General features: G+C 43.7%; 1 non-coding gene across 1 annotated transcript; it reads left to right on the forward strand.

Annotated features, from left to right (window-relative positions):
* The first annotated feature begins 6105 nt into the window (after window positions 1–6105).
* trnar-ccu (transfer RNA arginine (anticodon CCU)) lies at window positions 6106–6178 on the forward strand. The gene has a single exon. It is a non-coding gene; the product is annotated as a tRNA-Arg (tRNA).
* Window positions 6179–16483: the final 10305 nt, after the last annotated feature.

Here is a 16483-nt window from a genome sequence, read left to right on the forward strand (position 1 = left end):
ACTGGCATAGGCTTTGGCAATTTCCGAAACGAAGGATTGGTTACTAACTGAGCGTGATTTAATGTCTCGGAAAGGCCAATATTCCTGAGAGAAATACTCCACAAACGTATTATCCTTGAGGATAAAGGGATCCATTCGCCAGTGCCTTGGACCCACTGTAACGTCCTTAATCTTAACCAACAGGGACACTGGAGTGTGATCAGAGATGGTAATATTACCGATCGTACAAGGTGCCACCAACTCCAAGGTTGCCACAGGGATTGGAAAAAAATCAATCCTGGTGTGACATCTGTGTGGATTGGAAAAAAATTGTAAAATCCCTGCCTGTAGGGTGGAGACACCTCCAGATGTCCACCAACCCTCACTCCACACACAGATCCATTAATTGTTTTGTTTGTACAGAGGGTATCGGGGGTGGGAGGGGGGGCTTTGGGGAACCTCAGTACTGTGGGATACATGAGACAGTTAAAATCTCCCCCTATAATGATATGCCAGGACTCCAGAGTGATTAATTTAGAAAACGTATCTCACTCCTCCTCTGTGTGTGTCTTTAACACACTCTTGTAACTTAAATGGGAGATTCCTCCTCACCAATATAGCCACTCTCCTATTTCTAGTATTAAATGATGTGAAGTAAACCCGATCAAAGCCATTCTGCTGTAGTTTCAAATGCTCCCTGTCATCCAAGTGTGTCTCCTGTAACAAAGGAATCTCCACTTTCTCCTTTCTAAGACTCAAAAGTACCTTCTTCCTCTTAATTGGTGAGTGACTTCCCTTGATATTCCAGGTTCACCATTTAATCAAGTCATTAGCCATAACCTTCTGCAGTAACATTTAAATTCCAGAGAGGAGGAACTCGAACCACAAATCACTGAGACTTAGTGTCATATGATCCATCAAATATAAAAACTACATAAACTGAAACCACTACATTTAACGAACCTCCAAAACTATCACAGATTAAAAGCAAGACAAACCACCATATAAAGTGCCAATGGCGCCGAATAGGGGAACTCACCTCCTGCCCAGAGGGGGCAACTACCCATCCCAAATTGCCCATAAGTGGGCATCTAGCCATCCCAACCATTTTCCCTCCTTCTAGCTAAAGCCATACCACAAAAACAAGCAGAATAGAAAGTAAATATACCATATTTACTTTATGAATAAAGAAAAAAACATTTCAGATCGATGGGGTAAATACCCCACCCATCCTCTGATATAAATTCACTTAGAAATTGAAAGTACACATCTCAACCGCCACCAAACACAGTTTAAACCGGATTATTACCAATCGGGAAAACAAGGAAAAGAAAGCTCCAACTGGACTTCCTCAGTTGTTTTAAAAAACAACAAAGACATAACCAAACAACACTATTTGTAGATACTAAATTGTTCAGATTCGGTTAATTTGTCCACAAAGTCTCTTGCCTTCTCCGATGTATCAAAGAGATGTACGGATCCATGTAAGGTTATCAGAGCACCGCCGGATACCTCAGAGAGTACTGGATCCCAAACTCCCTCAGTCTTCTCTTGGCAGAAACATTATCCGTCAGGGGGCGGGAATTAAACAGCCAGGGCTGACAAAGGAAGTCAGGAAATGTATCATAGGGAAAGAGAGAGTCTACAAAGTGGCCAAGAGCACTGGGAAATCAGAAGATTGGGAAGCTGACAAAAACAAACAGAGGATAACAAAGACATAGAAATAGGAAGGAGAGGATCAAATATGAAGGTAAGTTCGCCAGTAATGTAAGAAACGATTATTAAAGTTTCTTTTGATACATAAGAAACAAACGAGAGGCAAAAGTAGAAATTGGGCCGTTCCAAATTGATGCAGGAACGTTCGGGAAGGGAGATAAGGAAATGGCTGAAGAACTTGGTAAATACTTTGTGTCAGTCTTCATAGTGGAAGACATGAGCATTATCCTAACAATTAAGGAGAGTCAGGGGGCAGATTTGAATATGGTAGCCATTACAAAAGAGGAAGTGCTAGAAAAGCTGAAAGGTCTAAAAATTGATAAATCTCCCGGCCCCGATGGTCGACATCCTAGAGTTCTGAGGGAAGTGGCTGAGGAAATAGTAGAGGCTATTTTTATTCTTTCAAAAATCACTGGAGTCAGGGAAATTCCCAGATGATTGGAAAATCACTGTTGTAAACACCTTGTTCAAGAAAAGATCAAGATAAAAGATGGAAAACTATAGGCCTGTTAGCCTAATCTCGGTTGTAGGTTAAATTCTAGGATCCATCATTAAGGATGAGATTTCTAAATTCTTGGAAGTGCAGGGTTGGATTAGAACAAGTCAGCATGGATTTAGTAAGGGGAGGTCATGCCTAACAAACCTGTTAGAATTCTTTGAAGAGGTAACAAGTAGGTTAGACCAGGGAAAACCAGTGGATGTTGTCTACCTCGATTTCCAAAAGACCTTTGATAAGGTGCCTCACGGGAGACTGCTGAGTAAGGTGAGGGTCCATGGTGTTCGAGGTGAGCTACTGGCATGGATTGGGGATTGGCTGTCTGACAGAAGGCAGAGAGTTGGGATAAAAGGTTCTTTCTTGGAATGGTAGCTGGTGACAAGTGGTGTCCCGTAGGGTTCAGTGTTGGGGCCGCAGCTGTTCACTTTATATATTAATGATCTGGAGGAAGGGACTGGGGGGCATTCTGGCGAAGTTCACCGATGATGCAAAGTTAGGCAGACAAGCAGGTCGTTCTGAGGAGGTGGGAGGCTGCAGAAAGATTTAGACAGTTTCGGAAAGTGGTCCAGGAAATGGCTGATGAAATTTAACCTGAGCAAATGCTAGGACTTGCACTTTGGAAAAAGGAATACAGGCATGGACTATTTTTTAAACAGTGAGAAAATTCATAAAGCCAAAGTACAAAGGGATCTGGGAATGATAGTCCAGGAATCTCTAAAGGTTGACTTGCAGGTTGAGTCTGTGGTTAAGAAAACAAATGTAATGTTGCCATTTATCTCAAGAGGGTTGGAATGTAAAAGCAGCGATGTCCTTCTGAGACTTTATAAAGCTATGGTTAGGCCCCATTTGAAATACTGTATCCAATTTTGGGCTCCACACCTCAGGAAGGACATACTGGCACTGGAGCATGTCCAGCGGAGATTCACACAGATGATCCCTGGAATGGGAGGCTTAACATACGATGAACAGCTGAGGATCCTGGGATTGCGTTGATTAGAGTTTAGAAGGTTGAGTGGAGATCTAATACAAATTTACTAGATAATGCATGGCTTAGAAAGGGTGGATGCTGGGAATGTGTTTCCATCAAGACCCATGGGCACAGCCTAAGGATGACGATGAGAGTGACACAAAGTGGCGTTGAAATGCCCATCATTCACAATTGAATGGCAGGGTGGACCCGATGGGCTGAATGGCCTTACTTCCATTCCTATGTCTTAGGCTCATCATCGTAAGGTTTCCTTTTCTGGTTTCCCACCGCTGAGAAGTCCTGGAAAGGCATGAGCTTAGAGCCCTCGTAAATTAGGGCCTTCAGATCCTTCCCCTGGATTCGACCACCTACAGTGTGGAAACAGGTAACACTATGGGCAACTTAACATGGCCAATTCACCTTTGTACTGTGGGAGGAAACCAGAGCAATGTGCAAACTCCACACAGGCAGTTATGTAAGGCTGGAATTGAACCTGGGACCCTGGTATTGTGAGGTCGCAGTGCTAACCACTGAGCCACCTGACTCTGGGAGCAGCCACAATTCTCTCCTTTGCTGTGCAGTTCATGCAGTTTTTGAGCAAAGTAAAATGTAGTTCTGCAAATACAAATTCACCAACAAACTTATATGTGCTTGTGTGTGTGTGTGTGTGTGTGTGCGCGAGTGCGTGTGTGCATGTGTGTGTGTGTGTGTGTGCATGTGTGTGTGTGTGCATGTGCGTGTGCGTGTATGGGATGGGGGTTGGGGCTGTCATGAGTGTCAACAGACAGGAGTGTTCCCTCCCAGTCAGAGAACACTTCAGCAATTTGGGACATTCGACCTCGGACCTTCCTCCAAGGGGGACTTCGGGACAGGCAACAATGAAAAGTGGCCGAGCAGAGGCTGATCACCAAGTTTGGTAACAATGGAGATGGCCTCAACTGGGACATTACAGGTGACCCCATTCACCTACACACACAGACACATAAACATACACACACACACACACACACACACACATATACACACGCACACACACATACACACACACACATACACATACACACACACATATACACACACACATTCACACACACACACACATTTTCACATACACAGACACACACACACACACACACACGTATATACACACACACACATAAGTTTGTGTGATGAACTTGTACTTAAAGAATTACATTTTACTTTGCTCAAAAATTGTATGAATCCATGTAAGATGTTGTAAATCTGTTTTTAAATTAGAATCAGTCTGACCATTGTGGCACAGACAGCCTCACACAGGGAAGCTCACACCTTCAATACATCATCTGGGCCGACACGATACCAATTATTAAAGTTCACTTGAGAATATAACTTTTGATAAAAGTTTTGCAATTTACATATGAAAGAACGAAAACCAACCTGGCCATTCGAAAAGATGAGAGACTTAACAAACAATCCAGGTCTTTCTCAAGATACAATTTCAGTTGCATCACACTGTAAACACTTGCTTTAAATTCTGTGTCTTGCAATCTTATTCTCCTCAACCACCTGATGAAGGAGCAGTGCTCCGAAACCTAGTGCTTCCACATGTTCGACTCTCACCTGGTGTTGTGTGATTTTTAAATCTGTCATTCACCCATCTCCTGACGGTTGAGCATACATCTCAAGGTCAGGACAGCGGCCCTCCGCAGGGATACAAATCGACTCCTTCTTTGGTCGCTCCACGATGGATCTCTCTGATGACTGTTCCCGTTCATTGGTTGGCTCATTGGGATCATTGCTGACATCTTGGAAGAATTCCTGGAGTCTCATTGGTCTGATGAATTCCTCACAACTTGACTCAAGTATTCTTGTTGGTGATGGGGACAAAGGGAGACTAAATTTAATTTGCGATTCAACTTGATTTTATTAACAAAGTTTTGAAACAGTTTGTAACATCATTTGGAAATGCATACAAAGGTTCTAAATCAGTTGTGTACAGTCTATGCAGAGAGAAAAGAACCAACAAACCATTGGAATATTGACATTTCTCAAACCTTCTGTATCGTTGTGGAAAGGAAGGCATTTTGTACTTGGGCAGAAAACGATCTCTGTTCAGAGTCAGGCACCAAGAGGGTCTGAGAACTGAAAGGACGATGTGATCATTTGTCAGAAAGACCTGAGACTGTGTTGTTTCCCTGTTACACCTTGGCAGCAGCTGCCTGAACCTTTCGTGCCTCCCTCAGTGTGTTGTCACAGATCTGGGAGTGTGCTTGGCTTTCGCACTCATTTGAGGTCAACTGTTTCCAGTGGTCTACCAACATAGTGCCCTCCTGGCCTAATGGCTATGGCACTGGCCTCTGAAATCTGGGATTTCAGGGATTTCATTTTTAAGCCTGGTCTTTGCAGTGGCTGATTTTCATCCCATGTCAACTTCATCTCAATCCAAATTGACTGGAATTTTTAGCTACTCTGTTAAAAACCATTGTGCCTGTGTTGAGATTATGGCAAATGCTGTTTAGTAGAAACTTATACAAGATAATTCCAGGATTTGGGAGATCTTGGGGTGAATTGTCTGAAAGAGACAGCACAGGCACAACGGGCTGAATGCCTGCTTTGATTCTGTTGATTTGTCCTCAATGCAGCTTTTTGCAACATCTCCACTTCCACCTTCCCCAGGAACTGCAAATATCTTCAAGGTGCTGCACAAAATAACATTGAGCCCTTTGCTATTTTCCTGTCTCCTCCATTTTCCTCAGACTTGAGATGTGCAAAGTTGGAGTTTGGTTGATTTCTCATCTATCCGTTTGGGAAGAAATGCGAGGCGGGATCAATTTATCAAGCAGCCAACAATTTGGCATGAGATGGAAGGGGTAAGAACCAATCAGTGAGAGAACAACACACAGAAACACACACTATTAGAGATCAGGGTGCAGTATTTAAAGACTCCCATTGTGACCCACCACATGGGGCCCCAGTGGCCTAATGGATAAGGCACTGGCCTCCTAAGCCAGGGATTGTGGGTTCAAGTGCCATCTGGGGTGTCTATGTGGCTTTTCTTTTATTTCTAATCTATCTTGGAAAAATCCAAATCGCTGCATTCAGTTGATGGTCAGTGGTCTCCAACATGATCTTGCACAAGATTTTCGGGGATCTGCAGGTTTGAATGTTGAAGGTGGTGATCAAGTGGCTGCTGTTTCTGGATGGGGACGAGATTCCTGAGAGTGCGGTTGGACAGGTTGTTTTTGGAAGCCAGCTCTCATCACACTCTCATCAACAAACCAACCCTTCAACACTGATCCCTCCAGAACATCGGATATTACTGACAGAGAATACCCCTGCCAATGTTTATAGGTGCACCATCGACAGCATTCTGTCTGGATGTATCACTACCTGGTATGGCAACTGTACCATTCAAGATTGGAGACGGTTACAGAGAACTCGGCCCAGACAATCACAAAGGCAAACCTCCCATCTGTAGAATCCATCTACCAGGCCCACTGTCAAGGAAAGGTCTCCAGCATTCTCAAAGACCGATCCCACCCTGGCAATGTTTTTCTACAACCTCTACCATCGGGGAGAAGGTACAGAAGCCTGAATACACACACCAACCGGTTTTGAAACAGTTTCCTGCTGCTGTTTCCCTATTATTTACTTATCTATGCTACTGAACTCTGTGAGCTGCCTGTATTGCTCACAAGACAAAACTTTTCACTGTGTCTATCATTACTTGCAAACCGAATATTTTCAATGAATCTTCCACCTTGAGGTTCACTGTTATCTTGGTCCAACTCATTGAATGTAAATATAAATTATTGAGTGTGGAATAACTTTATTTCACCTGCATTTTTTTCTGTTAAATGCCAACAGGACAGTATAGAGGTCAAGCAAGCTCAATGTTTGTACAGTTCGATGATCTCAAAGCAGGCATGCAGAGTTTTAAAGACATGAGGTCAGAGATTAACTTAATTTGAATGGAGATAATGCAGTGAGAGGGTTTTAATTGGAGAGAATGTTTAAATTGAAAGTATCCCCAGAAGGGATGTAAACCACAGGCAGTAGCTTAGAAGATCAGAGATGGAGCTGTAAGGTCAATGGGACAACACGTGCTTCTGGGGCCATGTCAGGAGAATTGATCCCCTCAACCTTGGTTGTGTTCATGTCAGAACAATGCTGCACTCTCCCAACATTTATGTTCACCAACATTTCACGAGTTTCATCCCACCATCAAACTCACCATGGACTACTGTTTAGTATCTGTCTCATTCTTGGACACATGCATCTCCATCAAGGATGGGCACCACAGCACCTCACTCAACCACAAACCCACCCTCAACATATTAAAACAGCCGTCCCCTCTGTACAAGCCGTACACTTACACAGGATCTGTTCTGGTGAGGGGGAATGTGAGGGGCACTTGGAAGTACACAAGGATGCCCTGATAAGAATGTGATACGATGCTTAACTCATCAATCGCCAGTTCTGACATGCCCCAGGGAGAAACTGCAATGACCTCCTCAGGAGACAGACACGAGCTACAACCAACAGGGTACCCTTCATTGTCCAGTACTTACCAGGAGCTGAGAAACTACGTCACATTCTCCACAGCCTGCAACACATTATCGATGAGGATGAGCACCTCGCCAAGACCTTCCCCACCCCTCCACTTCTCACCTTTAAACAGCCACCAAACCTTAAACAGACCATTGTTCACAGCAAACTGCCCGGCCTTCAGGACAACACCAAACAACCCTGTCACAGCAGACACTGTAAAACGTGTCAGAGTGTCGCCATGGATACCGCCATTTCACATGGGGACATCTCCCACCATGTACGCGGCAGGTACTCATGTGACTCGGCCAATGTTGTCTATCTCATACGCTGCAGGGAAGGATGCCCAATGCATGGTACATTGGCGAGACCGAGCAGAGGCTACGCCAACAGATGAATGGGCACCGCGTAACAATCACCAAACAGAGGTGTTCCCTCCCAGTCGGAGATCACTTCAACGATCTGGGACTTTCAACCTCGATCCTTCAGGTAATCATCCTCCAAGGTGGACTTTGGGACAGGCATCAACGAAACGTGGCCGAGCAGAAGCTGATAACCAACTTTGGTACACATGGGGATGGCCTCAACTGGGACCATGGGTTCATGTCACACGACAGCTGACCCCACTGCACTGTACACACACACACACACACACACACACACACACACACACACACACACACACACACACACACACTCATCCTGTCACACAATACACACACATGCTCCCACATGCACACCCACATGCACACCTTCTCACAGATGTATACCCCATTACACTCAAACACATACACATACACACACTCTCACAGACACTCACACCATCGCCCCCTCCCACGCACACCCAAATGCACACACTCACTCAGTCTCCCCTGCACACACACACATTTACATTTGTGGGGTGAATTTGTACGTTCAGAATTATGTTTTGTTTTGCTCAAAAACTGCATAAAACCATGTCAGATTCTGTAAATGCCACTTCAGAAATAGAATCAGTCTGACCGAACATTGTGACACAGACAGATTTTAACCTCACATCTTCAATGCATTATCTGAGCTGAGATGGCACCGATTGTTAAAACTCTCTTGAGAATGTAACTTTAACAAAGGTCTGGGATGTACATAACAAGGAACTGAAACTAACATGATCATTCTAAAAGATGAAAGACTTCAGCTCAATTTGTTTAATATTACATGCCATGACACTACAATCCTGTTGCTAAAACTTCAGTGTTTTACGATCCTGCTCCACAACCACCTGATGAAGAAGCAGCTCTTCGAAAGCTAGTGTTTCCCAATAAACCTGTTGGACTATAACCTGGTGCTGTGTGATTTGTAACGTTGTCCGCCCCAGTCTAACACCGGCTCCTCCAAATCATAACCTTTATGTCAATGACTGGTGCGTTTTGGATGATAATGTAAAACATAGCAATAGAAACCATCCAAAGTTGGGGCTTGATGTTTTCAAGTCATTACACTATGACCTTTCCCCTGGCGGTTTTTTCCATTGTGGGATTGTTTTTATTCATTTCCAGGGCGTGAACATTGCTGACTAGATCAACATTTATTGCCTCTCCCTAGTTTCCCCTGAAAGGTGATGGGGAGCTATCTTTTTGAACCACTGCAATCCATGTGCTGCCTGTATCTCCTTTCGAACTGATTGAAGATTTAACAGGAGGGAGTCGGCCATTTTGGATTTGTTCAATACATTCGCATCACTTGTATGACCCTTTGATATTTTACTTATACATTCTGTGTCTGATGCCTCCTCTCTCATTACACCTGATGAAGGAGCAATGCTCCGAAAGCTCGTGTTTTCAAATAAACCTGTTGGACTATAACCTGGTGTGGTGTGATTTTTGACCATTTGTTGGAGGTAAACCTACAATGAATCAATGGAGGGTGTTCCAGGATTGTGTCCGAGCTACAGGGAGGGAATACGATATGTTTCTGACTAGGCCAGTGTTTATTGCCCAGAGGGTGAGTCAACCACATTGTTGTGGGTCTGTCGTCTCACCAGGTTTTCTTCCTGAAAGGAGAATATGGAACCAGTTAGCTTCCTAACAAACCTCAATAGCAATATATGGCTACCATCAGACAAAGTTCCTCCTGAGCTGAGATTTCACCACCTTGTATGGTGGGATTACAGTCCATCTACCCGACACCATGAACTTGGTGTTCTGGATTCCTACTCCAGGTCTAGCACTGCACCACCATCTCCCCTTATTAACTGGAATTGAGATCAAACAGACACAGGGTGCTGATCAGAGTTCATGTTTAAAAACATAACAGCCCAAATGGGATATGAACTCACAACCCCGGGCTTTGAACATGGACACCCTCTTCATGATGCATCTGAGGTGAGATACCATGTTAGACACCCACAGCAATTGATAGCTCTGTCTTTGGTTGTGCTCCGAAGATCTTAAAAATTCGGCAATTTAGCTCCTCGAGCCTGCTTTGTCATTCCACACGATCATGGCTGATCTCATCTCGGCCTCATCTCGGCCTGTTCTCCATAACACTTCAACCCAACTACAGCCTGCATCTAGGGATCCCTTTTCATGGCACAAGGCACTTCACAGGAACCACATTCAGGAAACCATTACACATGGACCGAAACCTTGGCCAGAGAGAGGAACACCTTGAGATCCTGAGACCCCAAGGTAGAGGGGTGGAGATCTTTACAGAGTGACTTCCAGAGGGTACCATCCAGGCACAGACAGTGATGACCAAGCTATGAATAACAGGAAGCCAATCTGGCCTTTAATTTCCTGAATTATTCTTTTTGCCATTCTTAAAGAAACAACATTGGGTATTCTCCAGTCCTCTAGGAATTCTCCTGTCACCAGAAAGGATATAAAATATTTTGTACAAATCCGTAGCAATTTCCACACCTGCCTCTCTCAGGATTCTATGATAGATTCCATCAGGTCTTGGGGACTTGTCTACCTTAATGCTTTTCAAAACACCCCAACACCTCCTTTTTAATATTGACATGCTCTAGAATATCAATATACAAGACTCACCATCCACCATATCATAGAGTCATAGAGATGTACAGCATGGAAACAGACCCTTCGGTCCATCCCGTCCATGCCGACCCCATATCCTAATCTAATCTCGTCCCATTCGCCCACACTGGGCCCATATCCCTCTCGACCCTTCCTATCCATATCAGTGAGCAGTGTAGGTTTCTTCCCTCCCGCCCTCCTGACCATGTACTCACTTTCTTTGTCTCCCTTTCTTCCTTTTAAAAGTGCCGTTGTTTTGAGGTTTTTTTCTCCAAAGTTGCATAATAAAACAGTAATTGCTGCTCCTGGAATTTGAGGAAATCACCTCCAACACCCAAAATGCCTCAATAAAGGGGCAGCTCTTACAGTCACACCTTTTTCCCTTCCTCCATCTTGGACAACCAGAATCCTTTGGAAATACCAATACAGTTTATTCATTAAGAACCTCACCCACTTCCTCCGGCTCCATGTGTAAATTCCCTCCTTTTCTCTGAGAAGACATACTCTTTCCCTGGTGACCTGTTGCTTGTTATCCCTCTGTAAAATGCCTTGGAGGTTCCTTAATCCTGTTTTCCATAAACATTGCATGGTCCCTTCAAATTCTCTATTTCCTAGTTTGAGTTCATTCCTGTTATCTCCAGGGCTCTGTCTGTCTTCAGTTTCTTGAACCTTACTTATACCTTCTTCCTCTTTCTGCCTGAGACTTAACATCATAACACGTCTGAACAGGTCAACGAAATATATCGACAGGAACCATCGACAGCATCAACCTGCATTTATTGAGTTATCTTTCAAAACCAATTCAGTGCAATTGAAATACTGTGTGGTATCACTCACTGTAATAAACACTCTCCTTGAATAAGGTGAAGAGAAAGTAATGGCAAATTATAAAATTACCAAAATAATGCATGACAATGGTTCGTAAATATATGTTTATTAATTACTCTACAGATACTTATAAAAATTAAATACGGAGAAACAAATATCATGGACAATTAAACATACACTTCGCAATATTTCACATTCACTGTAGAATTGTAGTTTTAAGATCAAAGTTTTTCTGAAGTTGATCAGATCTCACCCCATCTAATACTTTTATACCTTTCTCCCCAAACTTGAGGTGAGAATTCATATGTTTCAGAGGATTGCCTTATTTGATGAGCTGTTCCTTGATATATAATAAGTACAAACCCACAGACTTTGTCATGATTGCACCTTGTCTACAGGCTGAATCAAATCATTCAATAGGAGACAATTCCCAAGAGGTTAATGAGCAAAAGTCCCATTCAATATTTTCAAATCTCCATTTTCCTTACATAAAAAAAATATACAAAAGTTAAATGCCACAAGTGCTGGAAATCTGCAATAAAATCAGGAAATATTGAAATGCAGCTCAGGTAGCATCTGTGGAGAGAAACACAATTATCAATTTGCAATATTCATTTTGTTTTTTTCGGCAGATGCTTCCAAACCTGAGAGTTTCAACACTTACTGTTTATATTCTTAATGTAGATCATGCCCTTAGAGTGATTAATGTGAATGGAATGTTAAATATATCACTGAGATGTTCTGGTGAAGGGCATTGTTTCGTAAATACATGGAGCACTTACAAAGAGAGGCTGGTGTGAGAATTGTTCCCCACGTTATTACAGTTCCAGACAGATACCCCAAATTGTTAAGCTCCCAGGTGAGCAGGGATGAAATGGTTTCCTTTCTTCATTTACCTGGATCCTTGGTTGGTCACTAACAGGTTAATTTTAAAAGGGACCCTTTCTTGTGGATGTCTTCTTCACAAACCAATTGAATTGGTATTTAAAAGTATCCAATTAAACCTGGATATGTTGAATTAACAAAAGAGTGAATCTATTCATATCAGAATGCAAAAAGATTATTGTAACTCACATACACACAGATTAGGAAGAGAAGGAGTTGCAGGTAGATAGCACAGTGAAGAAGGCATTTGATCCACTTGCTTTTATGAGTCAGAGCATTGAGTATAGGAATTGGGATGTTGGGTTGTGGCTGTACAGGTATTAGTTAGGCCACCTTTTGGAATACTGCGTTCAATTCTGGTTTCCCTGCTATAGAAAGAGGTTGTAAAACTTGCAAGCATTCAGAAATAATTTCCAAGGGTGTTGCAAGGGTTACAGGGTTTGTGCTATTGGGGGAGGAGGAATAGACTGAGGCTATTTTCTCTGGAGTGTTGGAGGCTGAAGGGTGGCCTTATAGAGGTTTATAAAATCATGAGGGACATGGACAGGGTGAATAGCTTCAGTCTTTTCCCCAGGGTGGGGGAGTACAAAAACAGAGGGCATAGGTTTACAGTGAGAAGAATAATAACCCGCTGGACTATAACCTGGTGTTGTGTGATTTTTAACTTTGTCCACCCCAGTCTAACCCCGGCTCCTCCAAAACATTTAAAAGGCATCTGGATGGGGGTATATGAACAGGGTGGGTTTAGAGGGATATGGGCCAAATGCTGGCAAGTCGGACTAGATTAATTCAGGATATCAGGTCGGCATAGACGAGTTGGACCAAAGGGTCTGTTTCTGTGGTGTATAACTCTAAGACTCTGTAACATTTAAAAGGCAGCTGGATGGGGACATGAATAAGAAGGTTTCAGAGGGATATGGACCAAATGCTGGTTTGTGGGACTAGATAACTTTCGGATATCTGGTTGGCATGGACGAATTGGAGCGAAGGATCTGTACAACTCTGTGACTCTGTAAGTGTAAGCTTTCTTGGGATATTTTGACTTTTGTTACAGTGCCTTTTTAAATGACTGGGACATTTTAATTTGTGCTTATTTGGTTTAAGACTTTCAGAAAGCTTTTGATAAAGTCCCACACAAGAGGTTAGTGAGTAAAATTAGGGCGCACGGGATTGGGGGCAAAGTACTAGATTGGATAGAGAATTGGTTGGCTAACAGGAAACAAAGGGTAGTGATTAACGGCTCCATTTCGAAATGGCAGGCAGTGACCAGTGGGGTACCGCAGGGATCCGTGCTGGGACCGCAGCTTTTTACAATATATGTAAATGATATAGAAGATGGTATCAGCAATAACATTAGCAAATTTGCTGATGACACAAAGCTAGGTGGTAGGGTGAAATGTGATGAGGATGTTAGGGGATTACAGGGTGACCTGGACAAGTTAGGTGAGTGGGCAGATGCATGGCAGATGCAGTTTAATGTGGATAAATGTCAATAGACAATAGACAATAGACAATAGATGCAGGAGTAGGCCATTCTGCCCTTCGAGCCTGCACCGCCATTCAATATGATCATGGCTGATCATTCCTAATTAGTATCCTGTTCCAGCCTTATCTCCATACCCCTTGACTCCACTATCTTTAAGAGCTCTATCCAATTCTTTCTTAAAAGAATCCAGAGACTGGGCCTCCACTGCCCTCTGGGGCAGAGCATTCCACACAGCCACCACTCTCTGTGTGAAGTAGTTTCTCCTCATCTCTGTCCTAAATGGTCTACCCCGTATTTTTAAGTTGTGTCCTCTGGTTCGGCACTCCCCCATCAACGGAAATATGTTCCCTCCTGCCAGAGTGTCCAGTCCTTTCATAAGCCTATACGTTTCAATCAGATCCCCTCTCAGTCTTCTAAACTCAAGGGTATACAAGCCCAGTCGCTTCAGTCTTTCCGTGTAAGGCAATCCTGCCATTCCAGGAATTGACCTCGTGAACCTACGCTGCACTCCCTCAATAGCCAGAATGTCTTTCCTCAAATTTGGAGACCAGAACTGTACACAGTACTCCAGGTGTGGTCTCACCAGGGCCCTGTACAGCTGCAGAAGCACCTCTTTGCTTCTAGACTCAATCCCTCTTGTTATGAAGGCCAGCATGCTATTAGCCTTCTTCACGACCTGCTGTACCTGCATGCTTGCCTTCATTGACTGGTGGACAAGAACACCCAGATCTCTCTGAACAGCCCCTTTACCTAATTTGATACCATTGAGGTAGTAATCTGCCTTCCTGTTCTTGCCACCAAAGTGGATAACCAGACATTTATCCACATTAAACTGCATCTGCCATGCATCTGCCCACTCACCTAACTTGTCCAGGTCACCCTGTAATCCCCTAACATCCTCATCACATTTCACCCTACCACCTAGCTTTGTGTCATCAGCAAATTTGCTAATGTTATTGCTGATACCATCTTCTATATCATTTACATATATTGTAAAAAGCTGCGGTCCCAGCACGGATCCCTGCGGTACCCCACTGGTCACTGCCTGCCATTTCGAAATGGAGCCGTTAATCACTACCCTTTGTTTCCTGTTAGCCAACCAATTCTCTATCCAATCTAGTACTTTGCCCCCAATCCCGTGCGCCCTAATTTTACTCACTAACCTCTTGTGTGGGACTTTATCAAAAGCTTTCTGAAAGTCCAGGTACACTACATCCACTGGATCTCCCTCGTCCATCTTCCGAGTTACATCCTCAAAAAATTCAAGAAGATTAGTCAAGCATGATTTCCCCTTCATAAATCCATGCTGACTCTGTCCTATCCTGTTACTATTATCCAGATGTGCCGTAATTTCATCCTTTATAATAGACTCCAGCATCTTTCCCACCACTGAGGTCAGACTAACTGGTCTATAATTTCCTGCTTTCTCCCGCCCACCCTTCTTAAAAAGTGGCACAACATTAGCCGCCCTCCAATCCTCAGGAACCAACCCCGATTCTATTGAACTCTGGAAAATAATCACCAGCGCATCCACGATTTCCCGAGCCACCTCCTTCAGTACCCTGGGATGCAGGCCATCAGGTCCCGGAGACTTATCAACCTTCAGACCTAACAGTCTCTCCAACACCAAATCCTGGCAAATAGAAATTCCCTTAAGTTCAGGTCCTTCAGCCACTGTTACCTCAGGGAGATTGCTTGTGTCTTCCCCAGTGAACACAGATCTGAAGTACCCATTTAATTCCTCTGCCATTTCTTCGTTCCCAGTAATATATTCCCCTGCTTCTGTCTTCAAGGGCCCAATTTTTGTCCTAACCATTTTTTTGCCTTGGACATACCTAAAAAAGCTTTTACTATCCTCCTTTATATTCTTTATGTCTGGTTATCCACTTTGGTGGCAAGAACAGGAAGGCAGATTACTACCTCAATGGTATCAAATTAGGTAAAGGGGCTGTTCAGAGAGATCTGGGTGTTCTTGTCCACCAGTCAATGAAGGCAAGCATGCAGGTACAGCAGGTCGTGAAGAAGGCTAATAGCATGCTGGCCTTCATAACAAGAGGGATTGAGTATAGAAGCAAAGAGGTGCTTCTGCAGCTGTACAGGGCCCTGGTGAGACCACACCTGGAGTACTGTGTACAGTTCTGGTCTCCAAATTTGAGGAAAGACATTCTGGCTATTGAGGGAGTGCAGCGTAGGTTCACGAGGTCAATTCCTGGAATGGCAGGAATTGCCTTACACGGAAAGACTGAAGCGACTGGGCTTGTATACCCTTGAGTTTAGAAGACTGAGAGGGGATCTGATTGAAACGTATAGGCTTATGAAAGGACTGGACACTCTGGCAGGAGGGAACATATTTCCGTTGATGGGGGAGTGCCGAACCAGAGGACACAACTTAAAAATACGGGGTAGACCATTTAGGACAGAGATGAGGAGAAACTACTTCACACAGAGAGTGGTGGCTGTGTGGAATGCTCTGCCCCAGAGGGCAGTGGAGGCCCAGTCTCTGGATTCTTTTAAGAAAGAATTGGATAGAGCTCTTAAAGATAGTGGAGTCAAGGGTTATGGAGATAAGGCTGGAACAGGATACT

This window comes from Chiloscyllium punctatum, chromosome 18 (assembly GCF_047496795.1).
Source record: "Chiloscyllium punctatum isolate Juve2018m chromosome 18, sChiPun1.3, whole genome shotgun sequence".
NCBI lineage: Eukaryota > Metazoa > Chordata > Chondrichthyes > Orectolobiformes > Hemiscylliidae > Chiloscyllium > Chiloscyllium punctatum.